This window comes from Ascaphus truei, unplaced genomic scaffold, assembly GCF_040206685.1.
Source record: "Ascaphus truei isolate aAscTru1 unplaced genomic scaffold, aAscTru1.hap1 HAP1_SCAFFOLD_281, whole genome shotgun sequence".
In the NCBI taxonomy this organism is placed as follows: domain Eukaryota; kingdom Metazoa; phylum Chordata; class Amphibia; order Anura; family Ascaphidae; genus Ascaphus; species Ascaphus truei.
The window spans coordinates 23,831-42,822 of record NW_027455761.1 but is presented as its reverse complement, the minus strand read 5'-3'; the positions used below and the strand labels follow the sequence as shown (position 1 = coordinate 42,822).

Here is an 18,992-nt window from a genome sequence, read left to right as displayed (position 1 = left end):
TTCACCCCCTCCCCACCCTAGTTCTACATGGTATGTCTGGGTCTCTGTAGCCAGACAACCCCCTGTGATGATATCACAAAGGGAGTGTACAGTACGTTCTAGAGTTTCTAGGCTCCAAAGTAACAAAGAGCAGCATTTAAAAGCAACAGATTGCAGACTATCTGCTGAGCTGTGCAAAAAACAATCTCTATCTATCTATCTATCTATCTATCTATCTATCTATCTATCTCTATCCATGGAGCAGCAGACAGTGTTAGCTTGCTTCTATATTTATGCAAATGCCAGGTAAGCAGCCATGCTGGTAAGGGCCAAAGTGTCACGTTTGGCAGCAGGACAGGGCACCTCTCCCTTTTTATGCAGCAGCAGCAGGTGTCAGTGGAGGTCAGAAAAAGAGAGTGCCAGCAGGTAGGGGAGATGTAGAAAGCCACCCCAGAAATATGGTGTCCCCCTGTCTCTCCGGCAGCTGAAATGACAGAGCTGAGCGGTGTTCAAAGTGATTGCTTCTTTCTTTTAAAACCAAGAAGAAGTACCTTACGGCGAAGCTTGGCTGCTCTGGGTGCTTGTTGGATGGGGGGGAGGGTTTGGTTTGGCTTTGCTTTGCTTTGCTTTGCTTTGCTTTGCTTTGCTTTGCTTCGCTTCGCTTCTGGGGGGGGGAGGAGGACGGGGTGTCTTGGATCTATGTTGTTTGACAAATATTCATTGCTGCTGCTGCTGCTGCTGCTGCTGCTGCTGCTGCTGCAGCACAAATGTTTGCATGGAATGGCCTAGGCTGCTCCTTGCTGCAGGTGCTGGCTGCAGCGGCTCAGATACTAGGCCTCAGGTACTGTGTTGCTTGCTGCACCAATGACCAAGCTGCTCTCTCCACAAGGGTGACAGTTGTCCTGGGACAGGGCTAGTTGCCCCCAGCGCGCCATTGCAACTCATACTTACCTGGCAGGGGAGTTTTAAGCCATGCTCCAGCAGGTGGCTCTCCCAGGGCGAGGCTAGCTCATTGCACTTGGAGCTAGCTGACCTCTGCGATTTCCCCACATGCGGGAAACTCGACTGCACAATTTCTGGTAGTGGGGGACTGCGTGCGCGCTCTCCCCTGTTTTTGGATGGTTACAAAAAACAGAAACAGGTGTTTGTTCAGACAAGCTGCTGCTATTCCCACTGCTTGGGCTTTGGGCATGGTCAATAACTGCTGGCAAAAAGGAGCACCATGTACAATAAATAGCCAGCTAGCAACATCTCAAACAGGGACAAATGACAATGATGTACCTGCACAGACGTTTAGGAATAAGTTCACAGGTGGATTGGGAAATAGGGAAACAAATACTGTGTACTGTATATATATATTTATGAAAAAAACAGCACATTTACAATCAAATCTGGATTTGAAAAAATGGACGGTCCTTGCTTGCAGGATATGATATGGGGTTTTTATTTCACCCCCTCCCCACCCTAGTTCTACATGGTATGTCTGGGTCTCTGTAGCCAGACAACCCCCTGTGATGATATCACAAAGGGAGTGTACAGTACGTTCTAGAGTTTCTAGGCTCCAAAGTAACAAAGAGCAGCATTTAAAAGCAACAGATTGCAGACTATCTGCTGAGCTGTGCAAAAAACAATCTCTATCTATCTATCTATCTATCTATCTATCTATCTATCTATCTATCTCTATCCATGGAGCAGCAGACAGTGTTAGCTTGCTTCTATATTTATGCAAATGCCAGGTAAGCAGCCATGCTGGTAAGGGCCAAAGTGTCACGTTTGGCAGCAGGACAGGGCACCTCTCCCTTTTTATGCAGCAGCAGCAGGTGTCAGTGGAGGTCAGAAAAAGAGAGTGCCAGCAGGTAGGGGAGATGTAGAAAGCCACCCCAGAAATATGGTGTCCCCCTGTCTCTCCGGCAGCTGAAATGACAGAGCTGAGCGGTGTTCAAAGTGATTGCTTCTTTCTTTTAAAACCAAGAAGAAGTACCTTACGGCGAAGCTTGGCTGCTCTGGGTGCTTGTTGGATGGGGGGGAGGGTTTGGTTTGGCTTTGCTTTGCTTTGCTTTGCTTTGCTTTGCTTTGCTTTGCTTCGCTTCGCTTCTGGGGGGGGGAGGAGGACGGGGTGTCTTGGATCTATGTTGTTTGACAAATATTCATTGCTGCTGCTGCTGCTGCTGCTGCTGCTGCTGCTGCTGCAGCACAAATGTTTGCATGGAATGGCCTAGGCTGCTCCTTGCTGCAGGTGCTGGCTGCAGCGGCTCAGATACTAGGCCTCAGGTACTGTGTTGCTTGCTGCACCAATGACCAAGCTGCTCTCTCCACAAGGGTGACAGTTGTCCTGGGACAGGGCTAGTTGCCCCCAGCGCGCCATTGCAACTCATACTTACCTGGCAGGGGAGTTTTAAGCCATGCTCCAGCAGGTGGCTCTCCCAGGGCGAGGCTAGCTCATTGCACTTGGAGCTAGCTGACCTCTGCGATTTCCCCACATGCGGGAAACTCGACTGCACAATTTCTGGTAGTGGGGGACTGCGTGCGCGCTCTCCCCTGTTTTTGGATGGTTACAAAAAACAGAAACAGGTGTTTGTTCAGACAAGCTGCTGCTATTCCCACTGCTTGGGCTTTGGGCATGGTCAATAACTGCTGGCAAAAAGGAGCACCATGTACAATAAATAGCCAGCTAGCAACATCTCAAACAGGGACAAATGACAATGATGTACCTGCACAGACGTTTAGGAATAAGTTCACAGGTGGATTGGGAAATAGGGAAACAAATACTGTGTACTGTATATATATATTTATGAAAAAAACAGCACATTTACAATCAAATCTGGATTTGAAAAAATGGACGGTCCTTGCTTGCAGGATATGATATGGGGTTTTTATTTCACCCCCTCCCCACCCTAGTTCTACATGGTATGTCTGGGTCTCTGTAGCCAGACAACCCCCTGTGATGATATCACAAAGGGAGTGTACAGTACGTTCTAGAGTTTCTAGGCTCCAAAGTAACAAAGAGCAGCATTTAAAAGCAACAGATTGCAGACTATCTGCTGAGCTGTGCAAAAAACAATCTCTATCTATCTATCTATCTATCTATCTATCTATCTATCTATCTATCTCTATCCATGGAGCAGCAGACAGTGTTAGCTTGCTTCTATATTTATGCAAATGCCAGGTAAGCAGCCATGCTGGTAAGGGCCAAAGTGTCACGTTTGGCAGCAGGACAGGGCACCTCTCCCTTTTTATGCAGCAGCAGCAGGTGTCAGTGGAGGTCAGAAAAAGAGAGTGCCAGCAGGTAGGGGAGATGTAGAAAGCCACCCCAGAAATATGGTGTCCCCCTGTCTCTCCGGCAGCTGAAATGACAGAGCTGAGCGGTGTTCAAAGTGATTGCTTCTTTCTTTTAAAACCAAGAAGAAGTACCTTACGGCGAAGCTTGGCTGCTCTGGGTGCTTGTTGGATGGGGGGGAGGGTTTGGTTTGGCTTTGCTTTGCTTTGCTTTGCTTTGCTTTGCTTTGCTTTGCTTCGCTTCGCTTCTGGGGGGGGGAGGAGGACGGGGTGTCTTGGATCTATGTTGTTTGACAAATATTCATGCTGCTGCTGCTGCTGCTGCTGCTGCTGCTGCTGCTGCAGCACAAATGTTTGCATGGAATGGCCTAGGCTGCTCCTTGCTGCAGGTGCTGGCTGCAGCGGCTCAGATACTAGGCCTCAGGTACTGTGTTGCTTGCTGCACCAATGACCAAGCTGCTCTCTCCACAAGGGTGACAGTTGTCCTGGGACAGGGCTAGTTGCCCCCAGCGCGCCATTGCAACTCATACTTACCTGGCAGGGGAGTTTTAAGCCATGCTCCAGCAGGTGGCTCTCCCAGGGCGAGGCTAGCTCATTGCACTTGGAGCTAGCTGACCTCTGCGATTTCCCCACATGCGGGAAACTCGACTGCACAATTTCTGGTAGTGGGGGACTGCGTGCGCGCTCTCCCCTGTTTTTGGATGGTTACAAAAAACAGAAACAGGTGTTTGTTCAGACAAGCTGCTGCTATTCCCACTGCTTGGGCTTTGGGCATGGTCAATAACTGCTGGCAAAAAGGAGCACCATGTACAATAAATAGCCAGCTAGCAACATCTCAAACAGGGACAAATGACAATGATGTACCTGCACAGACGTTTAGGAATAAGTTCACAGGTGGATTGGGAAATAGGGAAACAAATACTGTGTACTGTATATATATATTTATGAAAAAAACAGCACATTTACAATCAAATCTGGATTTGAAAAAATGGACGGTCCTTGCTTGCAGGATATGATATGGGGTTTTTATTTCACCCCCTCCCCACCCTAGTTCTACATGGTATGTCTGGGTCTCTGTAGCCAGACAACCCCCTGTGATGATATCACAAAGGGAGTGTACAGTACGTTCTAGAGTTTCTAGGCTCCAAAGTAACAAAGAGCAGCATTTAAAAGCAACAGATTGCAGACTATCTGCTGAGCTGTGCAAAAAACAATTCTATCTATCTATCTATCTATCTATCTATCTATCTATCTATCTATCTCTATCCATGGAGCAGCAGACAGTGTTAGCTTGCTTCTATATTTATGCAAATGCCAGGTAAGCAGCCATGCTGGTAAGGGCCAAAGTGTCACGTTTGGCAGCAGGACAGGGCACCTCTCCCTTTTTATGCAGCAGCAGCAGGTGTCAGTGGAGGTCAGAAAAAGAGAGTGCCAGCAGGTAGGGGAGATGTAGAAAGCCACCCCAGAAATATGGTGTCCCCCTGTCTCTCCGGCAGCTGAAATGACAGAGCTGAGCGGTGTTCAAAGTGATTGCTTCTTTCTTTTAAAACCAAGAAGAAGTACCTTACGGCGAAGCTTGGCTGCTCTGGGTGCTTGTTGGATGGGGGGGAGGGTTTGGTTTGCTTTGCTTTGCTTTGCTTTGCTTTGCTTTGCTTTGCTTTGCTTTGCTTCGCTTCGCTTCTGGGGGGGGGAGGAGGACGGGGTGTCTTGGATCTATGTTGTTTGACAAATATTCATTGCTGCTGCTGCTGCTGCTGCTGCTGCTGCTGCTGCTGCAGCACAAATGTTTGCATGGAATGGCCTAGGCTGCTCCTTGCTGCAGGTGCTGGCTGCAGCGGCTCAGATACTAGGCCTCAGGTACTGTGTTGCTTGCTGCACCAATGACCAAGCTGCTCTCTCCACAAGGGTGACAGTTGTCCTGGGACAGGGCTAGTTGCCCCCAGCGCGCCATTGCAACTCATACTTACCTGGCAGGGGAGTTTTAAGCCATGCTCCAGCAGGTGGCTCTCCCAGGGCGAGGCTAGCTCATTGCACTTGGAGCTAGCTGACCTCTGCGATTTCCCCACATGCGGGAAACTCGACTGCACAATTTCTGGTAGTGGGGGACTGCGTGCGCGCTCTCCCCTGTTTTTGGATGGTTACAAAAAACAGAAACAGGTGTTTGTTCAGACAAGCTGCTGCTATTCCCACTGCTTGGGCTTTGGGCATGGTCAATAACTGCTGGCAAAAAGGAGCACCATGTACAATAAATAGCCAGCTAGCAACATCTCAAACAGGGACAAATGACAATGATGTACCTGCACAGACGTTTAGGAATAAGTTCACAGGTGGATTGGGAAATAGGGAAACAAATACTGTGTACTGTATATATATATTTATGAAAAAAACAGCACATTTACAATCAAATCTGGATTTGAAAAAATGGACGGTCCTTGCTTGCAGGATATGATATGGGGTTTTTATTTCACCCCCTCCCCACCCTAGTTCTACATGGTATGTCTGGGTCTCTGTAGCCAGACAACCCCCTGTGATGATATCACAAAGGGAGTGTACAGTACGTTCTAGAGTTTCTAGGCTCCAAAGTAACAAAGAGCAGCATTTAAAAGCAACAGATTGCAGACTATCTGCTGAGCTGTGCAAAAAACAATCTCTATCTATCTATCTATCTATCTATCTATCTATCTATCTATCTATCTCTATCCATGGAGCAGCAGACAGTGTTAGCTTGCTTCTATATTTATGCAAATGCCAGGTAAGCAGCCATGCTGGTAAGGGCCAAAGTGTCACGTTTGGCAGCAGGACAGGGCACCTCTCCCTTTTTATGCAGCAGCAGCAGGTGTCAGTGGAGGTCAGAAAAAGAGAGTGCCAGCAGGTAGGGGAGATGTAGAAAGCCACCCCAGAAATATGGTGTCCCCCTGTCTCTCCGGCAGCTGAAATGACAGAGCTGAGCGGTGTTCAAAGTGATTGCTTCTTTCTTTTAAAACCAAGAAGAAGTACCTTACGGCGAAGCTTGGCTGCTCTGGGTGCTTGTTGGATGGGGGGGAGGGTTTGGTTTGGCTTTGCTTTGCTTTGCTTTGCTTTGCTTTGCTTTGCTTCGCTTCGCTTCTGGGGGGGGGAGGAGGACGGGGTGTCTTGGATCTATGTTGTTTGACAAATATTCATTGCTGCTGCTGCTGCTGCTGCTGCTGCTGCTGCTGCTGCAGCACAAATGTTTGCATGGAATGGCCTAGGCTGCTCCTTGCTGCAGGTGCTGGCTGCAGCGGCTCAGATACTAGGCCTCAGGTACTGTGTTGCTTGCTGCACCAATGACCAAGCTGCTCTCTCCACAAGGGTGACAGTTGTCCTGGGACAGGGCTAGTTGCCCCCAGCGCGCCATTGCAACTCATACTTACCTGGCAGGGGAGTTTTAAGCCATGCTCCAGCAGGTGGCTCTCCCAGGGCGAGGCTAGCTCATTGCACTTGGAGCTAGCTGACCTCTGCGATTTCCCCACATGCGGGAAACTCGACTGCACAATTTCTGGTAGTGGGGGACTGCGTGCGCGCTCTCCCCTGTTTTTGGATGGTTACAAAAAACAGAAACAGGTGTTTGTTCAGACAAGCTGCTGCTATTCCCACTGCTTGGGCTTTGGGCATGGTCAATAACTGCTGGCAAAAAGGAGCACCATGTACAATAAATAGCCAGCTAGCAACATCTCAAACAGGGACAAATGACAATGATGTACCTGCACAGACGTTTAGGAATAAGTTCACAGGTGGATTGGGAAATAGGGAAACAAATACTGTGTACTGTATATATATATTTATGAAAAAAACAGCACATTTACAATCAAATCTGGATTTGAAAAAATGGACGGTCCTTGCTTGCAGGATATGATATGGGGTTTTTATTTCACCCCCTCCCCACCCTAGTTCTACATGGTATGTCTGGGTCTCTGTAGCCAGACAACCCCCTGTGATGATATCACAAAGGGAGTGTACAGTACGTTCTAGAGTTTCTAGGCTCCAAAGTAACAAAGAGCAGCATTTAAAAGCAACAGATTGCAGACTATCTGCTGAGCTGTGCAAAAAACAATCTCTATCTATCTATCTATCTATCTATCTATCTATCTATCTATCTATCTCTATCCATGGAGCAGCAGACAGTGTTAGCTTGCTTCTATATTTATGCAAATGCCAGGTAAGCAGCCATGCTGGTAAGGGCCAAAGTGTCACGTTTGGCAGCAGGACAGGGCACCTCTCCCTTTTTATGCAGCAGCAGCAGGTGTCAGTGGAGGTCAGAAAAAGAGAGTGCCAGCAGGTAGGGGAGATGTAGAAAGCCACCCCAGAAATATGGTGTCCCCCTGTCTCTCCGGCAGCTGAAATGACAGAGCTGAGCGGTGTTCAAAGTGATTGCTTCTTTCTTTTAAAACCAAGAAGAAGTACCTTACGGCGAAGCTTGGCTGCTCTGGGTGCTTGTTGGATGGGGGGGAGGGTTTGGTTTGTTTGCTTTGCTTTGCTTTGCTTTGCTTTGCTTTGCTTTGCTTTGCTTCGCTTCGCTTCTGGGGGGGGGAGGAGGACGGGGTGTCTTGGATCTATGTTGTTTGACAAATATTCATTGCTGCTGCTGCTGCTGCTGCTGCTGCTGCTGCTGCTGCAGCACAAATGTTTGCATGGAATGGCCTAGGCTGCTCCTTGCTGCAGGTGCTGGCTGCAGCGGCTCAGATACTAGGCCTCAGGTACTGTGTTGCTTGCTGCACCAATGACCAAGCTGCTCTCTCCACAAGGGTGACAGTTGTCCTGGGACAGGGCTAGTTGCCCCCAGCGCGCCATTGCAACTCATACTTACCTGGCAGGGGAGTTTTAAGCCATGCTCCAGCAGGTGGCTCTCCCAGGGCGAGGCTAGCTCATTGCACTTGGAGCTAGCTGACCTCTGCGATTTCCCCACATGCGGGAAACTCGACTGCACAATTTCTGGTAGTGGGGGACTGCGTGCGCGCTCTCCCCTGTTTTTGGATGGTTACAAAAAACAGAAACAGGTGTTTGTTCAGACAAGCTGCTGCTATTCCCACTGCTTGGGCTTTGGGCATGGTCAATAACTGCTGGCAAAAAGGAGCACCATGTACAATAAATAGCCAGCTAGCAACATCTCAAACAGGGACAAATGACAATGATGTACCTGCACAGACGTTTAGGAATAAGTTCACAGGTGGATTGGGAAATAGGGAAACAAATACTGTGTACTGTATATATATATTTATGAAAAAAACAGCACATTTACAATCAAATCTGGATTTGAAAAAATGGACGGTCCTTGCTTGCAGGATATGATATGGGGTTTTTATTTCACCCCCTCCCCACCCTAGTTCTACATGGTATGTCTGGGTCTCTGTAGCCAGACAACCCCCTGTGATGATATCACAAAGGGAGTGTACAGTACGTTCTAGAGTTTCTAGGCTCCAAAGTAACAAAGAGCAGCATTTAAAAGCAACAGATTGCAGACTATCTGCTGAGCTGTGCAAAAAACAATCTCTATCTATCTATCTATCTATCTATCTATCTATCTATCTATCTATCCATGGAGCAGCAGACAGTGTTAGCTTGCTTCTATATTTATGCAAATGCCAGGTAAGCAGCCATGCTGGTAAGGGCCAAAGTGTCACGTTTGGCAGCAGGACAGGGCACCTCTCCCTTTTTATGCAGCAGCAGCAGGTGTCAGTGGAGGTCAGAAAAAGAGAGTGCCAGCAGGTAGGGGAGATGTAGAAAGCCACCCCAGAAATATGGTGTCCCCCTGTCTCTCCGGCAGCTGAAATGACAGAGCTGAGCGGTGTTCAAAGTGATTGCTTCTTTCTTTTAAAACCAAGAAGAAGTACCTTACGGCGAAGCTTGGCTGCTCTGGGTGCTTGTTGGATGGGGGGGAGGGTTTGGTTTGGCTTTGCTTTGCTTTGCTTTGCTTTGCTTTGCTTTGCTTCGCTTCGCTTCTGGGGGGGGGAGGAGGACGGGGTGTCTTGGATCTATGTTGTTTGACAAATATTCATGCTGCTGCTGCTGCTGCTGCTGCTGCTGCTGCTGCTGCAGCACAAATGTTTGCATGGAATGGCCTAGGCTGCTCCTTGCTGCAGGTGCTGGCTGCAGCGGCTCAGATACTAGGCCTCAGGTACTGTGTTGCTTGCTGCACCAATGACCAAGCTGCTCTCTCCACAAGGGTGACAGTTGTCCTGGGACAGGGCTAGTTGCCCCCAGCGCGCCATTGCAACTCATACTTACCTGGCAGGGGAGTTTTAAGCCATGCTCCAGCAGGTGGCTCTCCCAGGGCGAGGCTAGCTCATTGCACTTGGAGCTAGCTGACCTCTGCGATTTCCCCACATGCGGGAAACTCGACTGCACAATTTCTGGTAGTGGGGGACTGCGTGCGCGCTCTCCCCTGTTTTTGGATGGTTACAAAAAACAGAAACAGGTGTTTGTTCAGACAAGCTGCTGCTATTCCCACTGCTTGGGCTTTGGGCATGGTCAATAACTGCTGGCAAAAAGGAGCACCATGTACAATAAATAGCCAGCTAGCAACATCTCAAACAGGGACAAATGACAATGATGTACCTGCACAGACGTTTAGGAATAAGTTCACAGGTGGATTGGGAAATAGGGAAACAAATACTGTGTACTGTATATATATATTTATGAAAAAAACAGCACATTTACAATCAAATCTGGATTTGAAAAAATGGACGGTCCTTGCTTGCAGGATATGATATGGGGTTTTTATTTCACCCCCTCCCCACCCTAGTTCTACATGGTATGTCTGGGTCTCTGTAGCCAGACAACCCCCTGTGATGATATCACAAAGGGAGTGTACAGTACGTTCTAGAGTTTCTAGGCTCCAAAGTAACAAAGAGCAGCATTTAAAAGCAACAGATTGCAGACTATCTGCTGAGCTGTGCAAAAAACAATCTCTATCTATCTATCTATCTATCTATCTATCTATCTATCTATCTATCTCTATCCATGGAGCAGCAGACAGTGTTAGCTTGCTTCTATATTTATGCAAATGCCAGGTAAGCAGCCATGCTGGTAAGGGCCAAAGTGTCACGTTTGGCAGCAGGACAGGGCACCTCTCCCTTTTTATGCAGCAGCAGCAGGTGTCAGTGGAGGTCAGAAAAAGAGAGTGCCAGCAGGTAGGGGAGATGTAGAAAGCCACCCCAGAAATATGGTGTCCCCCTGTCTCTCCGGCAGCTGAAATGACAGAGCTGAGCGGTGTTCAAAGTGATTGCTTCTTTCTTTTAAAACCAAGAAGAAGTACCTTACGGCGAAGCTTGGCTGCTCTGGGTGCTTGTTGGATGGGGGGGAGGGTTTGGTTTGTTTGCTTTGCTTTGCTTTGCTTTGCTTTGCTTTGCTTTGCTTTGCTTCGCTTCGCTTCTGGGGGGGGGAGGAGGACGGGGTGTCTTGGATCTATGTTGTTTGACAAATATTCATTGCTGCTGCTGCTGCTGCTGCTGCTGCTGCTGCTGCAGCACAAATGTTTGCATGGAATGGCCTAGGCTGCTCCTTGCTGCAGGTGCTGGCTGCAGCGGCTCAGATACTAGGCCTCAGGTACTGTGTTGCTTGCTGCACCAATGACCAAGCTGCTCTCTCCACAAGGGTGACAGTTGTCCTGGGACAGGGCTAGTTGCCCCCAGCGCGCCATTGCAACTCATACTTACCTGGCAGGGGAGTTTTAAGCCATGCTCCAGCAGGTGGCTCTCCCAGGGCGAGGCTAGCTCATTGCACTTGGAGCTAGCTGACCTCTGCGATTTCCCCACATGCGGGAAACTCGACTGCACAATTTCTGGTAGTGGGGGACTGCGTGCGCGCTCTCCCCTGTTTTTGGATGGTTACAAAAAACAGAAACAGGTGTTTGTTCAGACAAGCTGCTGCTATTCCCACTGCTTGGGCTTTGGGCATGGTCAATAACTGCTGGCAAAAAGGAGCACCATGTACAATAAATAGCCAGCTAGCAACATCTCAAACAGGGACAAATGACAATGATGTACCTGCACAGACGTTTAGGAATAAGTTCACAGGTGGATTGGGAAATAGGGAAACAAATACTGTGTACTGTATATATATATTTATGAAAAAAACAGCACATTTACAATCAAATCTGGATTTGAAAAAATGGACGGTCCTTGCTTGCAGGATATGATATGGGGTTTTTATTTCACCCCCTCCCCACCCTAGTTCTACATGGTATGTCTGGGTCTCTGTAGCCAGACAACCCCCTGTGATGATATCACAAAGGGAGTGTACAGTACGTTCTAGAGTTTCTAGGCTCCAAAGTAACAAAGAGCAGCATTTAAAAGCAACAGATTGCAGACTATCTGCTGAGCTGTGCAAAAAACAATCTCTATCTATCTATCTATCTATCTATCTATCTATCTATCTATCTATCTCTATCCATGGAGCAGCAGACAGTGTTAGCTTGCTTCTATATTTATGCAAATGCCAGGTAAGCAGCCATGCTGGTAAGGGCCAAAGTGTCACGTTTGGCAGCAGGACAGGGCACCTCTCCCTTTTTATGCAGCAGCAGCAGGTGTCAGTGGAGGTCAGAAAAAGAGAGTGCCAGCAGGTAGGGGAGATGTAGAAAGCCACCCCAGAAATATGGTGTCCCCCTGTCTCTCCGGCAGCTGAAATGACAGAGCTGAGCGGTGTTCAAAGTGATTGCTTCTTTCTTTTAAAACCAAGAAGAAGTACCTTACGGCGAAGCTTGGCTGCTCTGGGTGCTTGTTGGATGGGGGGGAGGGTTTGGTTTGGCTTTGCTTTGCTTTGCTTTGCTTTGCTTTGCTTTGCTTCGCTTCGCTTCTGGGGGGGGGAGGAGGACGGGGTGTCTTGGATCTATGTTGTTTGACAAATATTCATTGCTGCTGCTGCTGCTGCTGCTGCTGCTGCTGCTGCTGCAGCACAAATGTTTGCATGGAATGGCCTAGGCTGCTCCTTGCTGCAGGTGCTGGCTGCAGCGGCTCAGATACTAGGCCTCAGGTACTGTGTTGCTTGCTGCACCAATGACCAAGCTGCTCTCTCCACAAGGGTGACAGTTGTCCTGGGACAGGGCTAGTTGCCCCCAGCGCGCCATTGCAACTCATACTTACCTGGCAGGGGAGTTTTAAGCCATGCTCCAGCAGGTGGCTCTCCCAGGGCGAGGCTAGCTCATTGCACTTGGAGCTAGCTGACCTCTGCGATTTCCCCACATGCGGGAAACTCGACTGCACAATTTCTGGTAGTGGGGGACTGCGTGCGCGCTCTCCCCTGTTTTTGGATGGTTACAAAAAACAGAAACAGGTGTTTGTTCAGACAAGCTGCTGCTATTCCCACTGCTTGGGCTTTGGGCATGGTCAATAACTGCTGGCAAAAAGGAGCACCATGTACAATAAATAGCCAGCTAGCAACATCTCAAACAGGGACAAATGACAATGATGTACCTGCACAGACGTTTAGGAATAAGTTCACAGGTGGATTGGGAAATAGGGAAACAAATACTGTGTACTGTATATATATATTTATGAAAAAAACAGCACATTTACAATCAAATCTGGATTTGAAAAAATGGACGGTCCTTGCTTGCAGGATATGATATGGGGTTTTTATTTCACCCCCTCCCCACCCTAGTTCTACATGGTATGTCTGGGTCTCTGTAGCCAGACAACCCCCTGTGATGATATCACAAAGGGAGTGTACAGTACGTTCTAGAGTTTCTAGGCTCCAAAGTAACAAAGAGCAGCATTTAAAAGCAACAGATTGCAGACTATCTGCTGAGCTGTGCAAAAAACAATCTCTATCTATCTATCTATCTATCTATCTATCTATCTATCTATCTCTATCCATGGAGCAGCAGACAGTGTTAGCTTGCTTCTATATTTATGCAAATGCCAGGTAAGCAGCCATGCTGGTAAGGGCCAAAGTGTCACGTTTGGCAGCAGGACAGGGCACCTCTCCCTTTTTATGCAGCAGCAGCAGGTGTCAGTGGAGGTCAGAAAAAGAGAGTGCCAGCAGGTAGGGGAGATGTAGAAAGCCACCCCAGAAATATGGTGTCCCCCTGTCTCTCCGGCAGCTGAAATGACAGAGCTGAGCGGTGTTCAAAGTGATTGCTTCTTTCTTTTAAAACCAAGAAGAAGTACCTTACGGCGAAGCTTGGCTGCTCTGGGTGCTTGTTGGATGGGGGGGAGGGTTTGGTTTGGCTTTGCTTTGCTTTGCTTTGCTTTGCTTTGCTTTGCTTTGCTTCGCTTCTGGGGGGGGGAGGAGGACGGGGTGTCTTGGATCTATGTTGTTTGACAAATATTCATTGCTGCTGCTGCTGCTGCTGCTGCTGCTGCTGCTGCAGCACAAATGTTTGCATGGAATGGCCTAGGCTGCTCCTTGCTGCAGGTGCTGGCTGCAGCGGCTCAGATACTAGGCCTCAGGTACTGTGTTGCTTGCTGCACCAATGACCAAGCTGCTCTCTCCACAAGGGTGACAGTTGTCCTGGGACAGGGCTAGTTGCCCCCAGCGCGCCATTGCAACTCATACTTACCTGGCAGGGGAGTTTTAAGCCATGCTCCAGCAGGTGGCTCTCCCAGGGCGAGGCTAGCTCATTGCACTTGGAGCTAGCTGACCTCTGCGATTTCCCCACATGCGGGAAACTCGACTGCACAATTTCTGGTAGTGGGGGACTGCGTGCGCGCTCTCCCCTGTTTTTGGATGGTTACAAAAAACAGAAACAGGTGTTTGTTCAGACAAGCTGCTGCTATTCCCACTGCTTGGGCTTTGGGCATGGTCAATAACTGCTGGCAAAAAGGAGCACCATGTACAATAAATAGCCAGCTAGCAACATCTCAAACAGGGACAAATGACAATGATGTACCTGCACAGACGTTTAGGAATAAGTTCACAGGTGGATTGGGAAATAGGGAAACAAATACTGTGTACTGTATATATATATTTATGAAAAAAACAGCACATTTACAATCAAATCTGGATTTGAAAAAATGGACGGTCCTTGCTTGCAGGATATGATATGGGGTTTTTATTTCACCCCCTCCCCACCCTAGTTCTACATGGTATGTCTGGGTCTCTGTAGCCAGACAACCCCCTGTGATGATATCACAAAGGGAGTGTACAGTACGTTCTAGAGTTTCTAGGCTCCAAAGTAACAAAGAGCAGCATTTAAAAGCAACAGATTGCAGACTATCTGCTGAGCTGTGCAAAAAACAATCATCTATCTATCTATCTATCTATCTATCTATCTATCTATCTATCTATCTCTATCCATGGAGCAGCAGACAGTGTTAGCTTGCTTCTATATTTATGCAAATGCCAGGTAAGCAGCCATGCTGGTAAGGGCCAAAGTGTCACGTTTGGCAGCAGGACAGGGCACCTCTCCCTTTTTATGCAGCAGCAGCAGGTGTCAGTGGAGGTCAGAAAAAGAGAGTGCCAGCAGGTAGGGGAGATGTAGAAAGCCACCCCAGAAATATGGTGTCCCCCTGTCTCTCCGGCAGCTGAAATGACAGAGCTGAGCGGTGTTCAAAGTGATTGCTTCTTTCTTTTAAAACCAAGAAGAAGTACCTTACGGCGAAGCTTGGCTGCTCTGGGTGCTTGTTGGATGGGGGGGAGGGTTTGGTTTGGCTTTGCTTTGCTTTGCTTTGCTTTGCTTTGCTTTGCTTCGCTTCGCTTCTGGGGGGGGGAGGAGGACGGGGTGTCTTGGATCTATGTTGTTTGACAAATATTCATTGCTGCTGCTGCTGCTGCTGCTGCTGCTGCTGCTGCTGCAGCACAAATGTTTGCATGGAATGGCCTAGGCTGCTCCTTGCTGCAGGTGCTGGCTGCAGCGGCTCAGATACTAGGCCTCAGGTACTGTGTTGCTTGCTGCACCAATGACCAAGCTGCTCTCTCCACAAGGGTGACAGTTGTCCTGGGACAGGGCTAGTTGCCCCCAGCGCGCCATTGCAACTCATACTTACCTGGCAGGGGAGTTTTAAGCCATGCTCCAGCAGGTGGCTCTCCCAGCGAGGCTAGCTCATTGCACTTGGAGCTAGCTGACCTCTGCGATTTCCCCACATGCGGGAAACTCGACTGCACAATTTCTGGTAGTGGGGGACTGCGTGCGCGCTCTCCCCTGTTTTTGGATGGTTACAAAAAACAGAAACAGGTGTTTGTTCAGACAAGCTGCTGCTATTCCCACTGCTTGGGCTTTGGGCATGGTCAATAACTGCTGGCAAAAAGGAGCACCATGTACAATAAATAGCCAGCTAGCAACATCTCAAACAGGGACAAATGACAATGATGTACCTGCACAGACGTTTAGGAATAAGTTCACAGGTGGATTGGGAAATAGGGAAACAAATACTGTGTACTGTATATATATATTTATGAAAAAAACAGCACATTTACAATCAAATCTGGATTTGAAAAAATGGACGGTCCTTGCTTGCAGGATATGATATGGGGTTTTTATTTCACCCCCTCCCCACCCTAGTTCTACATGGTATGTCTGGGTCTCTGTAGCCAGACAACCCCCTGTGATGATATCACAAAGGGAGTGTACAGTACGTTCTAGAGTTTCTAGGCTCCAAAGTAACAAAGAGCAGCATTTAAAAGCAACAGATTGCAGACTATCTGCTGAGCTGTGCAAAAAACAATCTCTATCTATCTATCTATCTATCTATCTATCTATCTATCTATCTCTATCCATGGAGCAGCAGACAGTGTTAGCTTGCTTCTATATTTATGCAAATGCCAGGTAAGCAGCCATGCTGGTAAGGGCCAAAGTGTCACGTTTGGCAGCAGGACAGGGCACCTCTCCCTTTTTATGCAGCAGCAGCAGGTGTCAGTGGAGGTCAGAAAAAGAGAGTGCCAGCAGGTAGGGGAGATGTAGAAAGCCACCCCAGAAATATGGTGTCCCCCTGTCTCTCCGGCAGCTGAAATGACAGAGCTGAGCGGTGTTCAAAGTGATTGCTTCTTTCTTTTAAAACCAAGAAGAAGTACCTTACGGCGAAGCTTGGCTGCTCTGGGTGCTTGTTGGATGGGGGGGAGGGTTTGGTTTGGCTTTGCTTTGCTTTGCTTTGCTTTGCTTTGCTTTGCTTCGCTTCGCTTCTGGGGGGGGGAGGAGGACGGGGTGTCTTGGATCTATGTTGTTTGACAAATATTCATTGCTGCTGCTGCTGCTGCTGCTGCTGCTGCTGCTGCTGCAGCACAAATGTTTGCATGGAATGGCCTAGGCTGCTCCTTGCTGCAGGTGCTGGCTGCAGCGGCTCAGATACTAGGCCTCAGGTACTGTGTTGCTTGCTGCACCAATGACCAAGCTGCTCTCTCCACAAGGGTGACAGTTGTCCTGGGACAGGGCTAGTTGCCCCCAGCGCGCCATTGCAACTCATACTTACCTGGCAGGGGAGTTTTAAGCCATGCTCCAGCAGGTGGCTCTCCCAGGGCGAGGCTAGCTCATTGCACTTGGAGCTAGCTGACCTCTGCGATTTCCCCACATGCGGGAAACTCGACTGCACAATTTCTGGTAGTGGGGGACTGCGTGCGCGCTCTCCCCTGTTTTTGGATGGTTACAAAAAACAGAAACAGGTGTTTGTTCAGACAAGCTGCTGCTATTCCCACTGCTTGGGCTTTGGGCATGGTCAATAACTGCTGGCAAAAAGGAGCACCATGTACAATAAATAGCCAGCTAGCAACATCTCAAACAGGGACAAATGACAATGATGTACCTGCACAGACGTTTAGGAATAAGTTCACAGGTGGATTGGGAAATAGGGAAACAAATACTGTGTACTGTATATATATATTTATGAAAAAAACAGCACATTTACAATCAAATCTGGATTTGAAAAAATGGACGGTCCTTGCTTGCAGGATATGATATGGGGTTTTTATTTCACCCCCTCCCCACCCTAGTTCTACATGGTATGTCTGGGTCTCTGTAGCCAGACAACCCCCTGTGATGATATCACAAAGGGAGTGTACAGTACGTTCTAGAGTTTCTAGGCTCCAAAGTAACAAAGAGCAGCATTTAAAAGCAACAGATTGCAGACTATCTGCTGAGCTGTGCAAAAAACAATCTCTATCTATCTATCTATCTATCTATCTATCTATCTATCTATCTCTATCCATGGAGCAGCAGACAGTGTTAGCTTGCTTCTATATTTATGCAAATGCCAGGTAAGCAGCCATGCTGGTAAGGGCCAAAGTGTCACGTTTGGCAGCAGGACAGGGCACCTCTCCCTTTTTATGCAGCAGCAGCAGGTGTCAGTGGAGGTCAGAAAAAGAGAGTGCCAGCAGGTAGGGGAGATGTAGAAAGCCACCCCAGAAATATGGTGTCCCCCTGTCTCTCCGGCAGCTGAAATGACAGAGCTGAGCGGTGTTCAAAGTGATTGCTTCTTTCTTTTAAAACCAAGAAGAAGTACCTTACGGCGAAGCTTGGCTGCTCTGGGTGCTTGTTGGATGGGGGGGAGGGTTTGGTTTGGCTTTGCTTTGCTTTGCTTTGCTTTGCTTTGCTTTGCTTTGCTTCGCTTCTGGGGGGGGGAGGAGGACGGGGTGTCTTGGATCTATGTTGTTTGACAAATATTCATTGCTGCTGCTGCTGCTGCTGCTGCTGCTGCTGCTGCTGCAGCACAAATGTTTGCATGGAATGGCCTAGGCTGCTCCTTGCTGCAGGTGCTGGCTGCAGCGGCTCAGATACTAGGCCTCAGGTACTGTGTTGCTTGCTGCACCAATGACCAAGCTGCTCTCTCCACAAGGGTGACAGTTGTCCTGGGACAGGGCTAGTTGCCCCCAGCGCGCCATTGCAACTCATACTTACCTGGCAGGGGAGTTTTAAGCCATGCTCCAGCAGGTGGCTCTCCCAGGGCGAGGCTAGCTCATTGCACTTGGAGCTAGCTGACCTCTGCGATTTCCCCACATGCGGGAAACTCGACTGCACAATTTCTGGTAGTGGGGGACTGCGTGCGCGCTCTCCCCTGTTTTTGGATGGTTACAAAAAACAGAAACAGGTGTTTGTTCAGACAAGCTGCTGCTATTCCCACTGCTTGGGCTTTGGGCATGGTCAATAACTGCTGGCAAAAAGGAGCACCATGTACAATAAATAGCCAGCTAGCAACATCTCAAACAGGGACAAATGACAATGATGTACCTGCACAGACGTTTAGGAATAAGTTCACAGGTGGATTGGGAAATAGGGAAACAAATACTGTGTACTGTATATATATATTTATGAAAAAAACAGCACATTTACAATCAAATCTGGATTTGAAAAAATGGACGGTCCTTGCTTGCAGGATATGATATGGGGTTTTTATTTCACCCCCTCCCCACCCTAGTTCTACATGGTATGTCTGGGTCTCTGTAGCCAGACAACCCCCTGTGATGATATCACAAAGGGAGTGTACAGTACGTTCTAGAGTTTCTAGGCTCCAAAGTAACAAAGAGCAGCATTTAAAAGCAACAGATTGCAGACTATCTGCTGAGCTGTGCAAAAAACAATCATCTATCTATCTATCTATCTATCTATCTATCTATCTATCTATCTATCTATCTCATCCATGGAGCAGCAGACAGTGTTAGCTTGCTTCTATATTTATGCAAATGCCAGGTAAGCAGCCATGCTGGTAAGGGCCAAAGTGTCACGTTTGGCAGCAGGACAGGGCACCTCTCCCTTTTTATGCAGCAGCAGCAGGTGTCAGTGGAGGTCAGAAAAAGAGAGTGCCAGCAGGTAGGGGAGATGTAGAAAGCCACCCCAGAAATATGGTGTCCCCCTG

At 48.3% G+C, this 18,992-nt stretch overlaps 13 non-coding genes across 13 annotated transcripts; all 13 read left to right on the top strand.

Annotated features, from left to right (window-relative positions):
- The first annotated feature begins 922 nt into the window (after positions 1-922).
- On the top strand, positions 923-1,090 carry LOC142481738 (U1 spliceosomal RNA). Its single transcript, XR_012796000.1, has one exon. It is a non-coding gene; the product is annotated as a U1 spliceosomal RNA (small nuclear RNA).
- Positions 1,091-2,352: 1,262 nt separating this feature from the next.
- On the top strand, positions 2,353-2,520 carry LOC142481737 (U1 spliceosomal RNA). Its single transcript, XR_012795999.1, has one exon. It is a non-coding gene; the product is annotated as a U1 spliceosomal RNA (small nuclear RNA).
- Positions 2,521-3,781: 1,261 nt separating this feature from the next.
- LOC142481736 (U1 spliceosomal RNA) lies at positions 3,782-3,949 on the top strand. The gene has a single exon (XR_012795998.1). It is a non-coding gene; the product is annotated as a U1 spliceosomal RNA (small nuclear RNA).
- A 1,265-nt stretch (positions 3,950-5,214) lies between these two features.
- LOC142481734 (U1 spliceosomal RNA) lies at positions 5,215-5,382 on the top strand. The gene has a single exon (XR_012795996.1). It is a non-coding gene; the product is annotated as a U1 spliceosomal RNA (small nuclear RNA).
- A 1,257-nt stretch (positions 5,383-6,639) lies between these two features.
- Positions 6,640-6,807, top strand: LOC142481733 (U1 spliceosomal RNA). Its single transcript, XR_012795995.1, has one exon. It is a non-coding gene; the product is annotated as a U1 spliceosomal RNA (small nuclear RNA).
- A 1,265-nt stretch (positions 6,808-8,072) lies between these two features.
- LOC142481732 (U1 spliceosomal RNA) lies at positions 8,073-8,240 on the top strand. The gene has a single exon (XR_012795994.1). It is a non-coding gene; the product is annotated as a U1 spliceosomal RNA (small nuclear RNA).
- Positions 8,241-9,490: 1,250 nt separating this feature from the next.
- Positions 9,491-9,658, top strand: LOC142481731 (U1 spliceosomal RNA). Its single transcript, XR_012795993.1, has one exon. It is a non-coding gene; the product is annotated as a U1 spliceosomal RNA (small nuclear RNA).
- A 1,262-nt stretch (positions 9,659-10,920) lies between these two features.
- Positions 10,921-11,088, top strand: LOC142481730 (U1 spliceosomal RNA). Its single transcript, XR_012795992.1, has one exon. It is a non-coding gene; the product is annotated as a U1 spliceosomal RNA (small nuclear RNA).
- Positions 11,089-12,345: 1,257 nt separating this feature from the next.
- LOC142481729 (U1 spliceosomal RNA) lies at positions 12,346-12,513 on the top strand. Its single transcript, XR_012795991.1, has one exon. It is a non-coding gene; the product is annotated as a U1 spliceosomal RNA (small nuclear RNA).
- Positions 12,514-13,763: 1,250 nt separating this feature from the next.
- On the top strand, positions 13,764-13,931 carry LOC142481728 (U1 spliceosomal RNA). Its single transcript, XR_012795990.1, has one exon. It is a non-coding gene; the product is annotated as a U1 spliceosomal RNA (small nuclear RNA).
- Positions 13,932-15,189: 1,258 nt separating this feature from the next.
- LOC142481722 (U1 spliceosomal RNA) lies at positions 15,190-15,355 on the top strand. Its single transcript, XR_012795988.1, has one exon. It is a non-coding gene; the product is annotated as a U1 spliceosomal RNA (small nuclear RNA).
- Positions 15,356-16,608: 1,253 nt separating this feature from the next.
- LOC142481716 (U1 spliceosomal RNA) lies at positions 16,609-16,776 on the top strand. Its single transcript, XR_012795983.1, has one exon. It is a non-coding gene; the product is annotated as a U1 spliceosomal RNA (small nuclear RNA).
- Positions 16,777-18,029: 1,253 nt separating this feature from the next.
- Positions 18,030-18,197, top strand: LOC142481704 (U1 spliceosomal RNA). The gene has a single exon (XR_012795972.1). It is a non-coding gene; the product is annotated as a U1 spliceosomal RNA (small nuclear RNA).
- Positions 18,198-18,992: the final 795 nt, after the last annotated feature.